The sequence below is a fragment of the Rhopalosiphum padi genome, chromosome 1, assembly GCF_020882245.1.
Source record: "Rhopalosiphum padi isolate XX-2018 chromosome 1, ASM2088224v1, whole genome shotgun sequence".
NCBI classification, from domain to species: Eukaryota; Metazoa; Arthropoda; class Insecta; order Hemiptera; family Aphididae; genus Rhopalosiphum; species Rhopalosiphum padi.
This window is the reverse complement of record NC_083597.1, coordinates 73,902,879-73,924,155: the sequence shown is the minus strand read 5'-3', so window position 1 is coordinate 73,924,155 and position 21,277 is coordinate 73,902,879. Positions and strand designations below refer to the sequence as shown.

Below are 21,277 nucleotides of genomic sequence, written 5' to 3'. Positions count from 1 at the left end.
AGTATAAGAAATTGAGTATATTTAATTTAAACTGTTAAATTATGACCAAAAAAGTTCAGATGGGCCAAAAAATATAAAGAAGGATAATATAGTACTGACGACGAGACAAAAATCGTCTCGCGTCTGATGAATTAAAAATCATAAACATAAGAAGTATATACGTAAATAAAATGATAATAAATAATAATAATATCGGCCAATGTAGAAATCGTTAGAAATTACGATACATTTCACGCCACACAATACGTTACCGCACATTCAAGCATGTATTCCACATACTGCTGCCCGCCAGAGGACGCAACGACGGGTCCTGCTGCTTACTCCCAGGGACGGCCGTACCCCCTCCCAACATTTGATTTTTCCCCTCCGTTTCCCTACCTATAATTTAATGTAAAAAATATATAAGTAAATATAGAAATTGTAAATTATTATCTATATATAAAATAGTATTAATGATAGCACCGCCACTTATACTTACTCCCTCATTATGATAAGGCCACTATGGAGAAAGAATGATTTTTTAGTCTTTTAGCTTGATCGCCGGCGACACGAAAAAGTCGACGAACGACGGTGACATTGCAGAGAAAAGGAAAAAGATGTGAGTATGATTATGATAATGAGCTGGCTGATATCGTAATTGCCATCGTACGGTTACGGGCGTCTTACCCGGAAGGGGAGGGGCATGTGCGGTACGCCACACAGGCAGGTGTTATCGTCGATCTGCGGATCTGGACCCGCAGGACTGCAGGAAAACACTATCATACGTTCGTCGCCTGTTATAGAAATAATTAATTAAATAAATGTATTTAAAATATTACCGTAGTGTTTCACCCACTTTGTCACAAAAGCAGCATATACAAAAGCATGTCAGCGTTAAGTGACTGTTTATTTTGGTAAACGTAAAAGAATGGTCCAATTTCTCTGAAAGTAAAATTAATTTAAAGGCAATTATAATCAACAATTTTAACTTATAATAATGTAATATATATGTATATATTGTATACAACGATTTATTAAAATATAATTATTTTGTTATTATTATAGTATTATTATTTATTTTATGTTTATCAATATTTAATAAAAAAAATATAAATGTATAAAATAAAAAATTATACAAAAATCAAATAATTAATATATTATAATATAATATACATCGCTATAAACGAGCTCACAGAATATTCTAGGTAAGCCATTAAATCGTCTGTGTGCTATAGTTTTTACGTATACGGTAATATATATTCGGCATATTTAATATAATAATTTAAGTGTTAAATGTATACTGATTTAATCAATAGCCTTTAACGCTCGATTTGAAATATATGTAATTACCAGTTATTAATTAAAATATATTTTATACATCCTTAATATTGGAGTATATAAATAATAATTACCTACTTGTAACTATACATTTCGTATCGCAATTCATAATAAATAATAATGAATGTACATTTTCAAATAATATTAATTAATATTTATTTGTATATGATCTATAGTGTATAATAATATATTCTATATAACATATTTAAGAGTAGTCAGTAAATTGTAAATTACGGTTAAAAAATGTGACTATTTCGGCCCCTCCCAAATAGTTACTATTAAACATAATTTAAATTGAATATTTATTTATGATTAGTCTTAAGACTATAAACACCATGTCGATACACAATACACACAGCACACGTTTATATACTGTTCCATCGTCGCCGTCCGCCGAATATATCGTGTGAAGCTTTTTTTAATCTAAAAACCGATTTGTGATTTGTTTTAATTATTACCGTGGAATTTGTTAAGTCGAATCAATGGTAAATAAATTGTATTTTAGTTACGGATGACTATACTAATGTATTATAATAATTATAGTGCGCTATTGTTGTCATTAAATAAAAACGTCGTACATTTAAACTTGCGACGTTCACTGAACTAAATACGCCACCAAACAGTATAATAATAAGTTATATGCATATTATTATACACTCGGTTTGGTGGTGACACAGCATGCAGATATCACTGCACTCTCAAAAACCACGTGAAATTCCTCATAGAACAGCCGGTTTCCGAAATCAACGGTTAAAATTATTCCAGTTGGATCTCAAATGGATATGGTAAAATGTATTATGTATTTATGTACACGACTAAACATCACATACACAGGATGATCCGTATAATAAAATATTATATACTTAAATACTTAATCGACTACAAAAATTTCCGAAATCGATTTAAAAACAAATTTCAAATATGGTTTTATAAGCAATACTTGAAAGCGCCGTATAAAATTAATTTTTTACAAACAAAATATCGTGGTAGATTTTTGTTTTTTAGGTTTTTACGCATCTAATAATATATCGAACTGCTTTATGTATTTTGGTAATACGACCAAATATTTCACAGAATACTTTTTTTTTAAAAGTCATATTATATACCTAGTATTCAATACTATTGTGACTAAATCACAATAATATAATTAAAGTTAGTAACTTTAGTTAAAATTTTCGATAAAGAGTACATACCTAAGAGTTGATAAAAGGCTGATCGGAGTAATGGACATGACTTTTTTCAGGTTTCCGCTCGACCGCCATTTTATTCTACTTACTCACACGTTTGAGCTTCTAATGCGTAATATTAATCCATGACGTATATCTTAGGTGTTGTGGATGTTGAAATACTCCATCCCCTCAGCCGCGCTATCTGTGCATATATTTACTATTTACATAGGTGCCTACTTCAGATTTCTAGAAAAAATATGTTTTTGACTGTCTATGATTCTATTTCGTATTAGATATTGTAAATATGAAGATTTATTACTTTATAACGGAGAGTTTGCAAAGTTCACTCCACCCCCACAAATTATAACATTTAAATATAAAATTAAAACACACATTATCTTATATATAAATCTACCTTATGCATCATTCATCTGGTTATAAAATTAAAAATATTAAACCCACTGCTTGATAGCAAAAAAAAAAAACAATAATAATAATAATTTGGTGTACAATAAACATTTTTTACGAAAATTCAAAACTGATGAGAAACGTGTCCAGTCAAATTGATCAGTCCATATGCGCAAATAATGTATTATTTATGTATGTATATTGTAAACAATATTGCAGACGCCTCGTGAATATATATTTATACCGTGTCATTATACGGGCGAAAGGGGGGGCGTTTTGAATTATAGTTAATTTTCGAGAAACGCGCTGCATATACATACTACGATGAAGGGTGTATTAATTTGAATATTATAATAATAATTATTTTCTTTTTTTATCTACAACACTATATTATTATTAGAAACGTGCACAGGGTATACTACCCGGCTTTATAGTATAATATAATTATTAATCCCGCGCTCATACCTGCGGCAATCAGTCCAATCGACCGCTAACGTTCATATTTCAGATTCCGAGCAGATTCTGATCGATCAATTATATTGTTATTATTCTATTTCTATATCATATTATAAAGTAAGTCCGCTATTTAGTTTTTTTTTTTTTTTACAGAGATATATAGAAGATTGGTGTGCTATATTTTCTAATAATAACTTCGGTAACATTTGAAATACCACAAGTGGAATGAAAAAAAATATTATTAGCGTTATATTATACTTTTACGATGTGTTTTTTTTCTTATTTTTGGTAACACTTTTGGAATCAAAAAGTAGGTATACGTATGTGCATGATACTAAATACAGAATGATTCACAAAACATGCTCACTTTCTTTTTTTCTTCAATAAGCAACACATCCAAATAACAACTTACAGATCTTAACATCACATCCTATCAACCTTTTAACCAGCAGATGAAAATCAGATAAATTAAAAAAAAAATTATGATTGGCCAAATGCAAGTCTAATAAAGAGAAGACAAAAGATTTTTATTAATCGTCTACGGGTAGGATACAAGGATAACACTAATGGCCAAAGAGGAACCTCCCTATGTACAACCTGCGATGTTAACCAAACAGTTAAACACATATTAATAACAAAATACTACCAATACATTAACGACCTCAAAATATATAACATCCCGTTCAACACGGACAAATCATTAGGCTCAGATACAGAAAACATCAACAATTTTATCACCTTAAGAAAAACTAGCTTACAATATAATTTAATTTAACAAATTAAGCTATATAGTTTAATAAAATTACCAATTATCATGTACAATATAAATATTATATATATTTAATTAATTGTATTCAACCATTTATTACAGTATATAATAATATTTAAAATAAAAAAAAAACCTAAATTTTTAGTATGTAATCACTCTATAATTGTAAAACTTCTTTACCATTGTACATTTAAGACATAATAACCTTAATCATTAATGCTTTTAAATATCAACGAAAAAAAATATATAATTTTTAAATACTCATAAATACCATCATATATTTTCAAATTATTGAGAATTTTTGTATTACATAACTACATAAGGCGTAAAAATAAGATAAAAGCCTCTGATTTTCTAATGAAAATCTCTTTTTTATTCAGTAAATTTTTAACGCAACATTTTTTTTATAAATTTTTACGTATCAAAATAAATATTTAAACGGATAATTTTTGAGCTGCTTAACTTTCTGTACTAAGGATAATAGATTTATAGTGACTATATCATTAAAAATTTGGATGATATGGACCTATAGAAATTTAAAAATGTTAGCAATTCATATTAATCTATATATATTTTAAATTATAAAAAGGGTCCAAGTATAACTTTACTATACAATAGAACCAAAAGAAATTACATCTATTTAATATTATTGGCATCAGTTTTAAGGACTATTGCCCTTAATATAAATATTGTAATAACTGAATCACTACTTATTAGAATTTAGAATAAAGTACTTTAGGTAGGTTTTAAAAAAAATTATCAACTAAATAATTCACAAAAAATATAGCGAGGTCTCATTCGAAAAACAGAAATTTATATCATTATATGACACTCCTCAAACAATACAAAAATTTTTAAAAATTTAAAATATGGTGTTAAAGTATAACATCAACATTCCAAAGATCAGAATTTTAATAAAATTATTATAAAATAAAAAAAAATGGAGATGAACATGCAGTGGATCACTCAGTATCTGTAGACAACAAAATAGGTTTCGTACGTGTGTAGTATGCAATTGAAAATCAAAAATAGATTATATTTCACGGGCACACGCATAGAAAATGATGACGATATGAATAAAAAAAAAACTTTGTTCAACATATTGATCGGCGAATTTCATCACATGCTAAGATTCGTTTAAAACTATAGAGATAGATCGTACTTGAATTTTCCCAAACTCGAAACTCGAATAAATTTTTTCCTTAAACTTTTTTTGAAATTTTTAACCTTCAAACTTTAGATTTAAATTTTAAACAAAAATATACTCTATTTCAACTAATAATGTCTATACGGAAAATATACGGAAAGTTCGAGATTTCAAGGATTCGATAAGTTTTCAAAAACATAGCCTATTTAAAATTATGTTCATATATACAAATGCTCAGCCCAAAAAACGTTTACCACGCAATTCCTTGCAGACAATTAAATCATCAGTGACTTAAATTTCGTAAGTGACGAATAAATGGATATCTAGCGCAATATATTCAATCGATAGATCGCAAAATATATTCATCGCGATCCGTTAAACTGTAACCATGTTTCAGGTTGTCGTTCGGTGCAATTACAGTAGTATAACATGATATATAAGTACTAAGTAGAAAGAGGCCTCGTTAACGGTTATTGAATGTGACCTCCAAGCTCGCAGTGACATAATTGTATTTACAAGTCTTAAAACATTTTCATTTAGCAAATAATTCTGAGAATTTATTTTCAATAAACAGGATCTTAAATAAATTGAATAAGTATAAAAACATTATATACTACTTATTATAAGTTATATTATTTATTCTGCTGATGTAAATCAAATTATTAGTCATTACTTATTAATTTGGATTTTGTATTTATACAAAGTAGAGTAGACTAGTATTAGTAGCAGCACTAAACTCTTAATTTTATTCTTTAATGACTGTACGAGTTATGACCAGCGATGTATTGAATACAGTCGTACAATCTACATGACTCCTAAATCGTCATCGTCTTATTCGCGCTGTAGGTATAAATATAATAAAAACATGAAAAATACTGTTCAATTTCTTTTTACATACAAATGGAATTGGCCTGAATACAGATTTTGAGTAACGAAATACAACCTAATCCGACTAGTGAATATTATGTATTTTTGTTTCAATTGATTATATTTTCTACAGCAAAATAACCTATAAAAACAATATTTCCGAGACAAATTTTAGTATGTGGATTTAAAATATTATTACGAATAACATGTATACGTATAGCGTATCAGATATTTTATTCGATAAAAATACTTAAAAAAAATTGTATAAATAATAAACATTTTATCGGGTTGTAGCGCGTTTCTCTTTAACGCGACGGTAGCCAATCGGAGTGCGGCACGGTCATTCTTCAAACATAAGATCTATAGTGGTAGAAAACAAGCAATTGACCCACCCGTCGCATAAAATCCGATGTGTTCGCGTGTGTATTTCGGCCTTACATGTAGTATAACAATTCAAAGAATTCGGCCCAGTGGCGTATCGACAGTGTGGCATGACGGACAATGAGTCACGGGCCCGTGACTAGAAAACCCATCAATAAATGTATGGAATCCAAAAAAGAAAAAAAGATCATGATTATTAAAAAATTAAAAAATGCAACGATGTTTAGAAAAAAAAACTATGTCCTTGTAAAATTAAAATGTTATAAAATTAATTTAATTTAATATTTAGAAAAAATACTGATACACACTTATAGATTATTTTATGTGAAGTGTTTGCTAGGTTAAGTCTGCGATAATTATCGTGGAAAGGATGAAACGTACTCTATATTAAGAGCGGTATAACATGTTTTTAATTACTTATACTAACCCATTAGCCGGAGTGGATACAGAGATAAATTTTGTGTGAGGGTATGTTCCTCATACTCCCCTTTATTCCTAATTTGTAAGACTAAAGACCCACATTGAATTATTTTGCCACAGGCAATCGAAGTTTTGGTTACGCCACTGATTCGGTCTCGACTCTCGAATCTTATGGCCCCCGACAAAAGGTAGTCTCGGTGTTTGAAAATGGAAACTTTATAAGTAATGTGCAGTACTTGTCGTTATTTAAAGTTACCATAAATGCATAAAATATACGAATATAACCACAATTTTTTTCTCAGAGGAAATTAACAATCCTTTCTCATAAATTTTATGGTATTATAATAATGGAGATTGTCGAACTACACTCTTTACCTAAGTCAAAATGTTCGAATTTTAGTAATCGATCGCATAGAATATTAATTTTCGTTGACCACTGCGTGTCATTTTAGTATAATCTATTAACAACATGAATAATCAGCTTAAAAATAAATGTGAATACATATCATCATAATATTATTTTTTCAGTAGCAGCTATATGCCGATATTATATAATTATTATAATAAAAACAATAAGGTTCAGATATTAAAAATAACAATTTGTCTTCCAACCGTCGACTAATATTATTATAAAAAATATAAAATATAAAAAAAATAAAATAAAATATATATAGGTATGAACTTTTGTTTTCGTTAAGTAACAGCTAAATAGATTTTTTCACAATACAATTCGAACAAAACCTTTTTCTGTCCGGAGTGCGATTCGACCTTATTCCATAATAATTACAAAGACTCGTTTCACGCATGACGTTTTTGCGGACGGAAGTCTATAAGTTGGGTCCCGATCACTTCTGGTAAATACTAAAAATTGATTTCAAATATTACAGAAATGGTAAAGCTACTATTTTATATATATTATTATTTTTTAACACGTTTCGATATGTTGAAATTATGATCGCTGAGGTCCTAAAAATATATAAGTTAGGACTTGTACAACTTATTGGTACTACAATTTAACCCACGATGTCATTGGCCCATTTTCTCGATTAGGTGTTATATTATCACCACACATAACCAACGAGTGTAAAAAATTTAAAAAAATTTTTGTCATTATACGGGGATCGAACCACGAGCGTTTAATTACTTGTTGATCAAAACCCATTAAATTGACAAAAATTCAATTAAATAATCATTGTATTTTTAAGAAACGTACTGTAGATTTATATACGTGAAAAAGAGGGTATGTATTTTCTAATTTAACTCTACAGCGGCACTTACCCCTCCTACTACAGTTGGCTTCAGAGGGTTTAGCTTTTGTAGTGCTCAATTAGTCAACACATACCGACCACGCCAGTACAGGCCACAAGTGATTGAGCTAATATTATAGGTATTTAAATATTATTTTGTTTGTTCTCTTGGTAACGAATTAAAATATGTAACTATTTATATTATTGTAATATATAATCAAAAACATTGTACATATAATACATACGATATACTCCTCGCATCGCATCGATGATATGTATATACTATACTTTTATCGTTTTTTTTTTTTTTTTTTTTTTATTGATCCAAAAATATATTTACAACCCGGCATCTATGGCCATTAGTTACGGAAATTAGTTAATTGCAGACATTGGTTACAGACATTAGTTAATTACAGAAAATTTTTAGATGGAGTTGAATAAATTAGTTGATTTTAAGAAATCTAACATCTTGATGTTGTCCTCTGTTTCTGGTCCAAGAGCGGTGTCGAGGGACGTGTCGATTCCGATCCTTTGTCTATCCTGTTCGTATTTGAGACATTCTGATAGTATGTGTTTTACAGTCAGCCTGACACCACAAACGTCACATATGGGAGCTTCTTCCTTTGCCATTAGGTATCCGTGTGTTATTCTTGTATGACCTATACTTTTATCGTTTAAGGCTCGTTAAAGTAGCCAGTTAAGAGTAGTTAGGGGTGTTAGGGCAGCTAAGGTTAGGTAAGTGTAACTAGTTACCTCAAGTAACGAGGTCTGGAGATACCTACTCCTTAGTTATGATACATTATTATTGACTATACCGTACCTCGGTGTTCATCAATTGCACTGATTTTGGGACACTACCTGTATAATATACATCTATTGCGCCGGTACAAAAAAGGTATAATAAAAAAGTATACATCAATTGCGCCAAAAATTATTTTTTTATTAAAAAATACAAAAACTATTTTAGTTTAATTTTTATAACTTTAAATAGTTAATGAGTTACAACATTGTTGAGTTGTACGACCGTTGCAACTTGTTTTATACTATAAATTTTTAGTTTTCTAAAAAAATGAAATGAAAATAAGAATAATGTATAGCTACCCATTATATAAATTTTGATTTTATTACCTAATTAAACTTTTTTGTAATGATAGCTTATCATTTTTACAAATCCAAACAATCTAGATTTCCATTTACATATTTGGATATATTTTCTTCATCTATGGTTTTTGGTTTTTATACATGTGATTTTTAATCTTATTTTCTTTTTCAACGCATCATTAAAACAGATATCAAAATCGATCGGCGCAATTCTATTCAATTTCCATGCGGGTGTGGACCAATCGCGTCTAAAACAAAGTTTTTGTTTAGGGTCAGCGTACCAATTGCGCTTGTATTCAAATTTTCCTACTTTCAGGTATGAAAATATTGTTGTTCGATTTAATTCCAAAAACGTCTCAAAACACACATATCCTGCGGCAGAACTCGGGCGGTTTACGCTGTCGACCTTTAATCGTTATTACATCGAGGACAATGTCTCGTTCCACACATAATAGTGTGGTGGTCCGAATAATAATTATCATCGCCGCGCGCGAAAAGTGATCAACGCGGTGCATTCCTCGTTTTCAGCGAACAAAACATAATAAATAAATATAAAACGCACATCACATATTATATATATATATATCATAATCATTTATGCGTGTACAGGGTGAGTATATTATGATAAAGCATCGACTAGGAAGAGTGATGAATTGAACAGGTCTATGTATACAACGAAAGGTACAACGGAATTAGTAAAGCTGTTAGATTAGATTCGGATGCGTAAGTGTATACTGTATAATATGTTACGCGCGACTCTAATTGTGCGGCCTAAGTGACTTTGTTCGTATTTGTTGTATTATATCATATTATATAATATTATGTATCCACGCAATGCCCAACACGCGTTCTTCTGGTCAGTCGAAAATTATTGTTGTAATATTATATGAACTCGGAGCAATGCAATTCCGTTTTCTATTATTCGTGTTTCTTTGTATAAATGTATATTTTTGGATTCTGATCGGACCGAGAGAGCTGTATTTCATGTATATAAATTATATTGGTTGTACAATGATATGTGGGATTTTTCCTCGGTAGTGGTGAGATATAAGAGATGTAGTAAGAGGGAATAACTCGTTTAATCACACTATAAAAATATTATCATACCGACAAAGTCGAAAATGAAAACGTAATTATCATAATAAAGATTTACCATAAAAGTACAACCTAAGTGCTGACTGTCGTAGTTTCAATTGTTATTATACACCGGTACTTATATAATATACGATTTACCAAAATCAACACTTTATATATTTTATGATATATAACTTATATATATATGTTTCGGGCAATTCGATAACGATTTTATGTGATAAAATACATAAACGAAGTGATTTTTAAATGTATTTGTAAAAAATAAAAAAATGAATTAACTATTAAAATGCAAATAATAACACACATCGCATATGGCTATATTAGAGTTGTGTAGAGAGTTAGACAGCCTCTTCGATAAATGTATTTCAGACTTGTGTATCTTGTATCCCGATACGGTTATATATTATGAAGTTCGAGTATTTTGTATTACGGTATATTTTTAGTCCGCATATCGATTATATTTTCATGACGTTTTTCTCCGAGAAATACTCAATACGTTACAAAGAATAAAAATACTTTGAAACGTTCAATTTGAATTGTATAATAGTAGTACCTATATGTATGTATTTAGTTTGGATCAGTTTTTTATCTTCGTTATTGTTATAATGATTAGAATTCGATCTTATGTCGGTTTCACGGAAAACATACGTCAGCTGTTGTGCTTTACGAGTCATAAAACTATACCCGTGATGAAATAAAGTCAGGTATTTAAAATCGTACAACAAACGATTATTTTCACTCGTCGAGTCACTCGTGATTTCGCCTCTATTATAACAATTTATTATTAGGTCCGTATAATATTAGATATAGCCGATTGGACGGTGTGATTTTATAACATCACGCGTAAAACGCGATTTATATTTAAGCACGGCAATAATTTTCTGACAACAAGTTTTAGGCCCCCTAGATTTTTCTTTTTTGAAACTTTATACTTACTAGTTGTATAGTCTTATAATAATAATAATTATTATTATTATTAAATTAAATTCTATTTTTTTAAATAATAAATTATTTATCTTTTATTATTATCTAGTGATTTGTAGGTTTCACTATTTGACTATTTAAATAATCATTCCGTCTTTTATTATTAATACAATATGATTATGCATATTATTTCAAATATACAGACGTTGTATATTACGATAAAGAGCATAATTAATTAAATTATTAAAATTAATTTTATTTCAATATATTGATTATCGAATAGGTATAAAGCTATTGATTTTGTATGTTTCCCATCCCTGCAACCTACAGTTTAAGTTTATTGTTGCCTGGGAAAATTAAAAATTAATGTACAAAAAAAATCAACATAACTTAATTAAAAGTTAAATTTTGACATTTTCTTGTCACTTATTAGCAACAAAAATAATTAAATACTTATATTTAAACGTTGGATAACTTTAATTATTAACCTGACAAAACCGTTGTGTACATTAAGTGGCCTATATCTACAACGCCGTGCGTACGTAACTATAAGATGAAACGATAATAACATATTATAACACTGTATCGATTGTTATTATAGCGTAGTGGCCAGTAACAACTGCGACTATCGACAAACGGATAAAATATCAAACGAATAAATTTACTTTAAAAGTTTAAAATATAAACGCGTTTTATTACAAAACTTGTTTGAATCACAAAGCAATATTGTAGCAAAGAGTAAACAATTTGCGACGTGATTAATTTTCAACGTCATGGGGTGACGCATGAATTTATTTAAACTTTTTTACCCACCTAGTGAGCGTTAACCAAAAATACATTTAAAACATCACGAAGACCACGCTCAGATTTTTTTCACCTAATAATTATTATTTTAAATCCTCTGCGTATGTGTTCATGCTTACTCCGCTTAGTACTATCTCATATTTGATCGCGCTAATTTAAAAATTATAAAATATATAATACATGTTATACATCATTTTTGTAAATAAAAGCTACATAATGGCATTTAAGCTATAACAAAGAGAAACACGCGTACTAAATAATATAATTTATTTCAGTTTTATTTTTACTATTATTTTTGAAAGAATCCATTGGACAATTTGTATATAATACAATCAGGTGACTCAAAGACGTTAAAACCTGCGACAGCGCACCCATTATATTCCTACAACATTGGTAATTAATTTAGTCGACAGAGGTCGAAACCATTAGCGCGAAAGGGACATCTCCCGATGTGTAGGTGTAATTTTTCATTTTGTCCTTGGTGAATAATGGGTAGCTGTAAGACCGCTATAATACTGACGCTTATGCTCATCAAGACCTTCCGTCTGAAAAATTTCGTGTTTAAATAAAATGTTAAATTTTAATTGAATTATTAATTTAGATTATAAATTCAAAAAGCGTTTCATATAATATATTTATCTTTTGAAACATAACTGTGGCATAGGTAAGTCAAAAAATGAAAATATAAGTAATCGATTGTATGCATAGACTTAATTATTTAATAGCTTCTGTGACAAGGGAAAAATATATTATACGAGTATAGCATATATTATTATAGTTGTGGAATACGACATTAAAAGTTAAACCGTCAAATTTGGATCAATAATTCGGATAAACCATATTATAAGTTGAAAATATCCGTTTTCAACTTTTTAAGTGATATATTATAATGATGTTAATTTCAATTTAATTTTATGATTCGGTTTTTGTTCAAATCCTCCTATATATACATATATTATATAGTTTATATAGTTTATATAGTTTATATAGCTATATAGCTTATATAGTTTTGCAGATCGAGTTTGATTGTAATTACACTTTCTTGGACCGCACTGTTCGTCGAAGTAGTGTAACCTTTATTCGAATTAATTTGCATTTTTATTAAAATTTGTTAACCAAATAAACACATAACTCAGTAGTCGTTCAGCATATATTTTCTGGAAATTCGATATTTATTTGAACGGTATAGTAAAATTAAAAAATCGAGCAAGTCGGTCTGATCTATACTAGGTATTTCAAGCCGGTCTTGTCATTGAGTATAGATGGTTGGTGACTGTAAAGAATGAGCTAAATTTGAATTCAATGATCAATCATTTCATTTAAAAAAAACTACTTCGAATAAGTGTATAGCCCACTATATTTTCTATTGATTTTTTTATAACTCGTTAGAAATTTATTTTTCTATTATATAGAAGTAGGTACCTACGATATGTTGAACTAAGTTTTGAAAAAATAACCATATATAATATTATATATTAAAATAATATACATCGTATATACATTTTTTAATCAGGATTAAACTTCAAATACAGTATTTATTAGCCTGTTACAATAGTTTAGAGTTTTTTGACAATGTTGGTAATATAGATCATACCTTTAATTGGTGGCTAGTGCGTTGTTATTTTTACTTGCTATGCATTAAGGAAATCTTAATTTTTGATTCTTGTCCGGGACCGAAAATTGCTTTAAATAATACGTGTTTCACAGAGAGTACACAAGAAATCATTTAAAACATGAGTTCGGGTTCTTTACGCATTACTTGTGAATGCATGAATAGTCTTGTATGTCCATTGTCCAATGTGTACTTTGATGACCAAGATCTCCTCATGTGGACGGCAAGTAATTGCGTCCAACGGTAAAATTGTTTTCCTAACTGCGGATTGCGTTTTTTGGAAGTAAGTAAAAATAATATTATACAAAATAGGTTTGAAGTCCCTAAGATAAATTAATTTTTTTAAATTTTCAACTCCATTATAGTTTATTAGGACTTCATAATTTTAGGAATTGTTTACCAAAAACTTTATTTAAATTCAAATTCCAGTTTTCAGTATTTTTTTTTTTTTTGTTTCCCCGATAATTTTGATAAAAAATGTTATTCCCTTCCTCATCCCATAAAAAAATCTACTATAGAATATAATAACAACAACAGATATGACATCACAGATGATAGTTCGTTAATTGAAACATTTTAAATTAAAATTATATTGTATTTAAGAATACATATGGTTTTTGATTTTTCGCAACTATATTAATTCAAATATAATATTATATAAGTACCTATAATTACTATTATATTGCAACAAACTCGTTATGCCAAATATAATCATTGCTCAATTGTCGTTCAGGACATTTTCTGGAAATTCTATATATAATATTACAATATACATAAACTAATATATAAATTACAATACCAAAGCCAACCGTAAACCAATGTTACGTCAACTTAACGCTAGTAAAATAAAACAAAAAAAATAAACGATTATCCTAAACGGACGACATTTCAGTGAACATATCGACATTATATCTTACAAGACTTCTGTTCAAACATTACTACGACGTCGATTTGAGTCAATATTAGTTTCAAATAAGCATTGAACAATACGTATATTTATTTTAAACACATATCATATAGACTTGTGAAAATAATAATCGTCCACGTGAGCACAAAACTGTATCAAATGTTCATACGTAATACCTACACACAAACACACAGTTTAAAAATTGTTCTTCCAACCGTCGACTAATATTATTATATAATATATAAAATATAAAAAAAATAAAATAAAATATATAAAGGTATGTATTTTTTTTTTCGTTAAGTAATAGCTAAATAGATTTTTTCACAATACAATTCGAACAAAACCTTTTTCTGTCCTGAGTGCGATTCGACCTTATTCCATAATAATTACAAAGACTCGTTTCACGCATGACGTTTTTGCGGACGGAAGTCTATAAGTTGGGTCCCGAACACTTCTGGTAAATACTAAAAATTGATTTCAAATATTACAGAAATGGTAAAGCTACTATTTTATATATATTATTATTTTTTAACACGTTTCGATATGTTGAAATTATGATCGCTGAGGTCCTAAAAATATATAAGTTAGGACTTGTACAACTTATTGGTATTACAATTTAACCCACGATGTCATTGGCCCATTTTCTCGATTAGGTGTTATATTATCACCACACATAACCAACGAGTGTAAAAAAATTAAAAAATTTATTGTCATTATACGGGGATCGAACCACGAGCGTTTAATTACTTGTTGATCAAAACCCATTAAATTGACAAAAATTCAATTAAATAATCATTGTATTTTTAAGAAACGTACTGTAGATTTATATACGTGAAAAAGAGGGTATGTATTTTCTAATTTAACTCTACAGCGGCACTTACCCCTCCTACTACAGTTGGCTTCAGAGGGTTTAGCTTTTGTAGTGCTCAATTAGTCAACACATACCGACCACGCCAGTACAGGCCACAAGTGATTGAGCTAATATTATAGGTATTTAAACATTATTTTGTTTGTTCTCTTGGTAACGAATTAAAATATGTAACTATTTATATTATTGTAATATATAATCAAAAACATTGTACATATAATACATACGATATATATAATAATAATCGTCCACGTGAGCACAAAACTGTATCAAATGTTCATACGTACTACCTACACACAAACACACACAGTTTATAAAAATGATTGTTAAAAAAAATAAATATTATTAAAAAGTAAATTTAACTACTTTCCTGGTCAATATGTGTCTTGTAGTACATGTAGATGACGTAACTACCTAAATAGTGTGACTGAAATACTGGGTGTAGAGATTACATTAATATTAAATATACCTCATACGACATTGATTATTAAATGCATTAATAAATTGACTATATTTATAATCAATGATTATAATATGTCCTATTAAAAAATATAAACTCGCTTGGCCGTTCACTATTTTGGTCTTCAATCAAGTTACGACGAGGACATCGCACTGACCAAGGACCATATACGTCATTCCATAGGTAATTAACATCTATAATTTATACTAACCCACGTTATTAACACGTTCAAATTTAACCTACGGTAAGTGTCAAGTATAGATGTATTTATTTCTAAGTTCAGCTTTTACTAGGTAATATCATATCATATTAATTAAAGACTTGAATTTTTATTTATATTTTTTTGGTCGTAAACTATAGGTACCATTCATTAAAGTTTAACCTATCCCAATAATAATATTATCCATCCATATTTTATCACCAAATAATATTACAGAAATTCAATACTGTAAAGTATTCAAACAAAAGTATTTTAATATTTCTTTAGTACCTATTTGAATTCTATTCCCAATACTTAAAAAAAAAATATTTGAATATATATATGGTAAAAATGTGTTTTTTAGTATTTTTATTTTATACTTAAATTGTATTCTTATAAATTGCCTGCTATCTTCTGTAGGTTATAGGTATTGCTTGTCCTCAATATGACTGTTATCCTAAATACACTATTAAAAGGTCTTTTAACATGTGATGTTTATACTTCAAACTTACTTTCCCTAATTGACTTTATTGACTTTAAAAGTTTAAAATTCCCCTCTCGTTCCACTTCTACAGGTACCTTCCACCTAACCCTAAATAAAGAACATTGAACTCATCGCACATTGATGTCTCTTACTAATACGGACCCCACCTTAAATTTTTATTATTTTTTTTTACTTTTGTCTTTTTTCTTAGTTTAACCTGTTGGGCCTGAGCTGCTACAGAAATTCTTTCCATCTTTCCCTATTAAATACTAGATCAACTGATACATTTATTACGAACATTTTGATATCTTTCTCTACAGCATCTTTCTACCTCGTACGTAGTCTACCTATTGGTGTTTTCTTATGAATGTGTCCATTCTCTTAACTTTTAAATAATATTATAAAACACTGGTTTGTCATAGAGCCTATGGTCATAATTTTTCCTCATTTGAACGTTCCTAACTCTGTATTATAAATTGAGCCAAAAATGTTTCTTATTATTCCTTATTATCTTTCTTTTCGAATATTGTCAGTCTGTTGTTATCGCCTTTAGTTAAAGACCATGTTTCTCATGCATAAGTAGTATTGGTCTCAGATAGATTGTATAGAACAGAGTTTTTGAATTTCTTGATAGTATTAGTAATTTACTTATATTATTATTGCGCCGGTTTCCACTTGCTATTCTCACATTTATTTCTCGAAATGTTTTTATACGCAAAAATTAAAATTTATACGTGATATTTTTTGCTATATTCCTACCATTTATATGTATATATCTTGTTATATTTTAATTGTTTATGCCTACTCTTATTGTGGTTTTTTTTTCACATAGCTACCTAAATTTGTAAAAACTAAAAAGGGCTCAGCCCATAAAAAGTTCATAATATAAACCTATTGTTCATTAAAAACATAAAATTTAGTATAAACACGAAAAACCCCGAAACCCGATTTTGTTATTACCAAAATGTAAATGCATAACACCAATTAAATATATTTGCGTGTATGTAAAAATAGTACAAAAAACTAAGGTATGGCTGTAAAAATTATTTTATTTAATCTACAAAAAATTGTATAATAGGAATAAAATAATATTTTCAATACATTGAAAAACGAATTCTGAATACCTTTTCAATAAAAGTATTCTTTACAAGACACAGGCATTACAATATACTTTCACTGTCAATTTATTATTGTATAGGTAGGTATACCTTGACCGCTGAAAATAATCGTTAATCAATATTGAATAATTAAAAATAAGTAATGAATATTTAACACTATTAAGATGTAATATGAATAATACATAAACTTATATAAAATATTTTATAAATAAGTATTTATTTCAATAATTTATTTTATGGAATATACATAAGATGCTGAAATACAAAGCATTGAATTGTAGGCCAGTAGTTGGTTTTTGGAATTTGATTTATTTTCGTGATAATTCAGTAACTAAATAATATATTATCAAAAAATGCGGACTCACAATGATATATTATAATTTATAACCAGTTTATGATAACAAAATGAATAAATCATTCAACGATGTGCAATTATTAAACATCAAAAGTATTGTTGTAAATCTTTAAGTAGAAACTGCAAATAGTTTATTTAACTTATCTTAAATATATGTAATTATTACTTATTAGTTGTATTAGTACTTGGGGTTGCGATAATTATTGGTGTCATAATATGACCATAATTAATATTTAACATTATTTTTTTCAACTATACGGGTTGAGCCCAATTACAAAGAAATATAGCAATAACATAATATGACTTATCAATAAATAAAAAATACAAATAAAATTATATTAATCATAAGATTGATTTTGCCTTAGTTCTATCAATATAAATTAAAAACTGCAATCGAAAAATCGTAAATAAATTACATCGTAATACATTTTGATATTTTAAATAAATTAATTTAAAGTGGTATATATAAATATAAGTTTAATTATCGCAGTCACTTCCGCATTTTATTATTATAGGTGCGTATTCTATATTATTTAATGAGTAATGACTTATAAGAATACAATAAATTCGTATTAATTATTAATGTTTTAACTTGACTGATTCAAATAAATCTGGTACACCACTACCTCTTTACAGTGATTATGTTGGTTATATAAATAAGGCAATTAAAAATAATAAAATAAAAAAATTGAACGTAAATGACTTCATTTTTTACACACTGAACGGAAACAAATTCAAATTTCTAGAGAATTTTTCAAACTAAGACTATAACCACCATATGGCAATATATAAAAAAAATTGTTGTTTTAGGCATTAATGTCTTTTGTTTAGAATATTATTACGACAACATATAGGCATAATATATCTACCTTTATTCGATATGCAATAAGCCAATAACTTATACTAACTTATTTTTGAATTTTTCCAAGAAAATAATATTTTTGATGCTTGTTATTTTAACAATTTTGATGAGTTTATATTAAAAATGTATTATTTATATCAAGTACATAATTTTTTCTTGAATAATTTAGTACTTAATTATTATAATAATACACATTTATACTAAATTATATAACTTAAATTTTTTTTTTATTGGATTTATGTAAAAATTCCCATTTTTCCTTAATTTTAGTGTTTTCCGATTATAAAAAAAATTACCCAGAATTTACCATCCCATTTTTGAAAATCAAAACATTTTATCGTGTAGTTACTTACACACACAAAAAAAACGCATCATTGTAAAATACAAAATACAATCACTCTATTCAGAATTAAAAATCTAAACGAAAACTTATTACAAATAACAAAATTGGTTTCATTAATACAAACCATTCCATCCACCAGTACATCAGCTGAACGAACATTTTCAGCACTTACAAAAATTAAGACTACCTACATTAAGAAACTCTCTGGGACAAAGTCGTCTTTCATCATTATCAATGTTGTCAATTTAAAAAAAACTACTGACAGAGTTGTAAAAAACCTTCGATTCACGATGAAGTAATTGAAAACTTTCTTATCAAAAATAGGAAAATCAAGTAGATAAGTTGATACATATAACAGATACTTCAAAAGAAAATGTTTTTTACTTTTTTTTAAACTTTTATTTATTTATTTAATTTCAACGTTACAAGAATATATAATACAGTATTAATATCACGTATATATATTATATATATATATATATATTGAATAAAATAGTACAGTAGGTGGTTTTAATAATTTTTAATGCATATTTAAATATTTTTTGAGTGTAAAATTGTATAATTAAAAGTATTATTCAAAACATTTTGTTAGATTCAATTTAATTCTCATAATCTAATAGTTATAGTTTATAACTTATAAGTTATAACCTAATTTTAACATAGTATAACTTAACATTATCATAGTTTCATTTTATGGTATAAATAATACAACCCTAAAAGGATGTTGTTTACTAATAAAACCATCACGGATGATAATTTTTCAATTTAGTCATCATAATTTCTTAATATTCGAATTATTAAACTATTATAGAGGAAAGGAATTAAAATATTTATAAAATTATTTTGGTCTTTTTTTAATGGTAGCTTTGTGGTGAAAATTCATTTTCAGGGCATATTTACTATTCTTAGGAACATTCTGTGGATAAAGAGCCTAAAAAATATATTTACTTGAATTTGATTATTAATAATTTATTTTATTATTAATTAATAATAACTATCGTCTATCATATTATAATATGCTATGCTACATGTTACCTGGACAGTTGGATGCCGCGACTTGCGTAATTACTTATTCAGTACTTCAAGAATACATCTCACGCTGATAATTAAAACAAATCCATTTTAATATTATATAAAATTGCAACGTAGGCGGTAATCGATTTTTAAGAAATTCGATATTAATAATTTCCTTGCCGATGTAAGTGGTTATAGTAATATAATAAAAATATTATGTACTTAATTAATTCGACGTGATGTGATAATATTTATTGTTATATTATATTACTCGTAATCTCTATCATAAACTGATATTTGTACAAGTACAATTAAGCAATGTTTGTGTTAATGTTTATGTCCTCTTAACAAAATATTTATATTTATTGATATATTTATGAATCGTCTTTTTGTATAAAAAGGTTAAAACTTTGTATAAGTTAAGACATTAAATGTCAAGTAAATTGAAAAAAAGCAATTCCGTGATTTAAAATAACGCATTTCATTATTAAAATAAACATTCAAAAATAAACAGTGGGTCTATAAAATATGTAAAAAATATTTTTATGAAAATGATTTGACTAAAATTGTGTTAAAACCACTATCTTCGATAAACTATTCATACTATCGCACACATCAAGTATACAGGTACATCATGAACTAAGAAAATAGTTAATATGATTTACTTAGTTCATGAGTACACGCCACGAAATATTGTGTAAAACCATGGAGTATAATATGAATAGTCACTAATGCTGCAACTGATTCGTAGGTATGTACAAACACATTTTTACTCCGTAAAGGGTACATATAGAATGTAGGCCTCGAATATTCTTTAGAATTCGAATGAAACCATTTAGAAACTCAAAGGACTCTTTTTTCAAAGGAAACCACTACTCATTTGTACTATATATTCTTAAGTAGATGATTTTCATAAGACTTTTGATGTGTTTAAATATAAATTTTAACGA

The 21,277-nt window shown here is 27.8% G+C and overlaps 1 long non-coding RNA gene across 1 annotated transcript; it reads right to left on the bottom strand.

The window, feature by feature from the left end:
• Positions 1-72: 72 nt before the first annotated feature.
• On the bottom strand, positions 73-20,452 carry LOC132918741 (uncharacterized). Its single transcript, XR_009660539.1, has 4 exons — positions 20,349-20,452; positions 836-921; positions 479-773; positions 73-378 (listed from the first exon to the last, which is right to left on the bottom strand). It is a non-coding gene; the product is annotated as an uncharacterized LOC132918741 (long non-coding RNA).
• Positions 20,453-21,277: the final 825 nt, after the last annotated feature.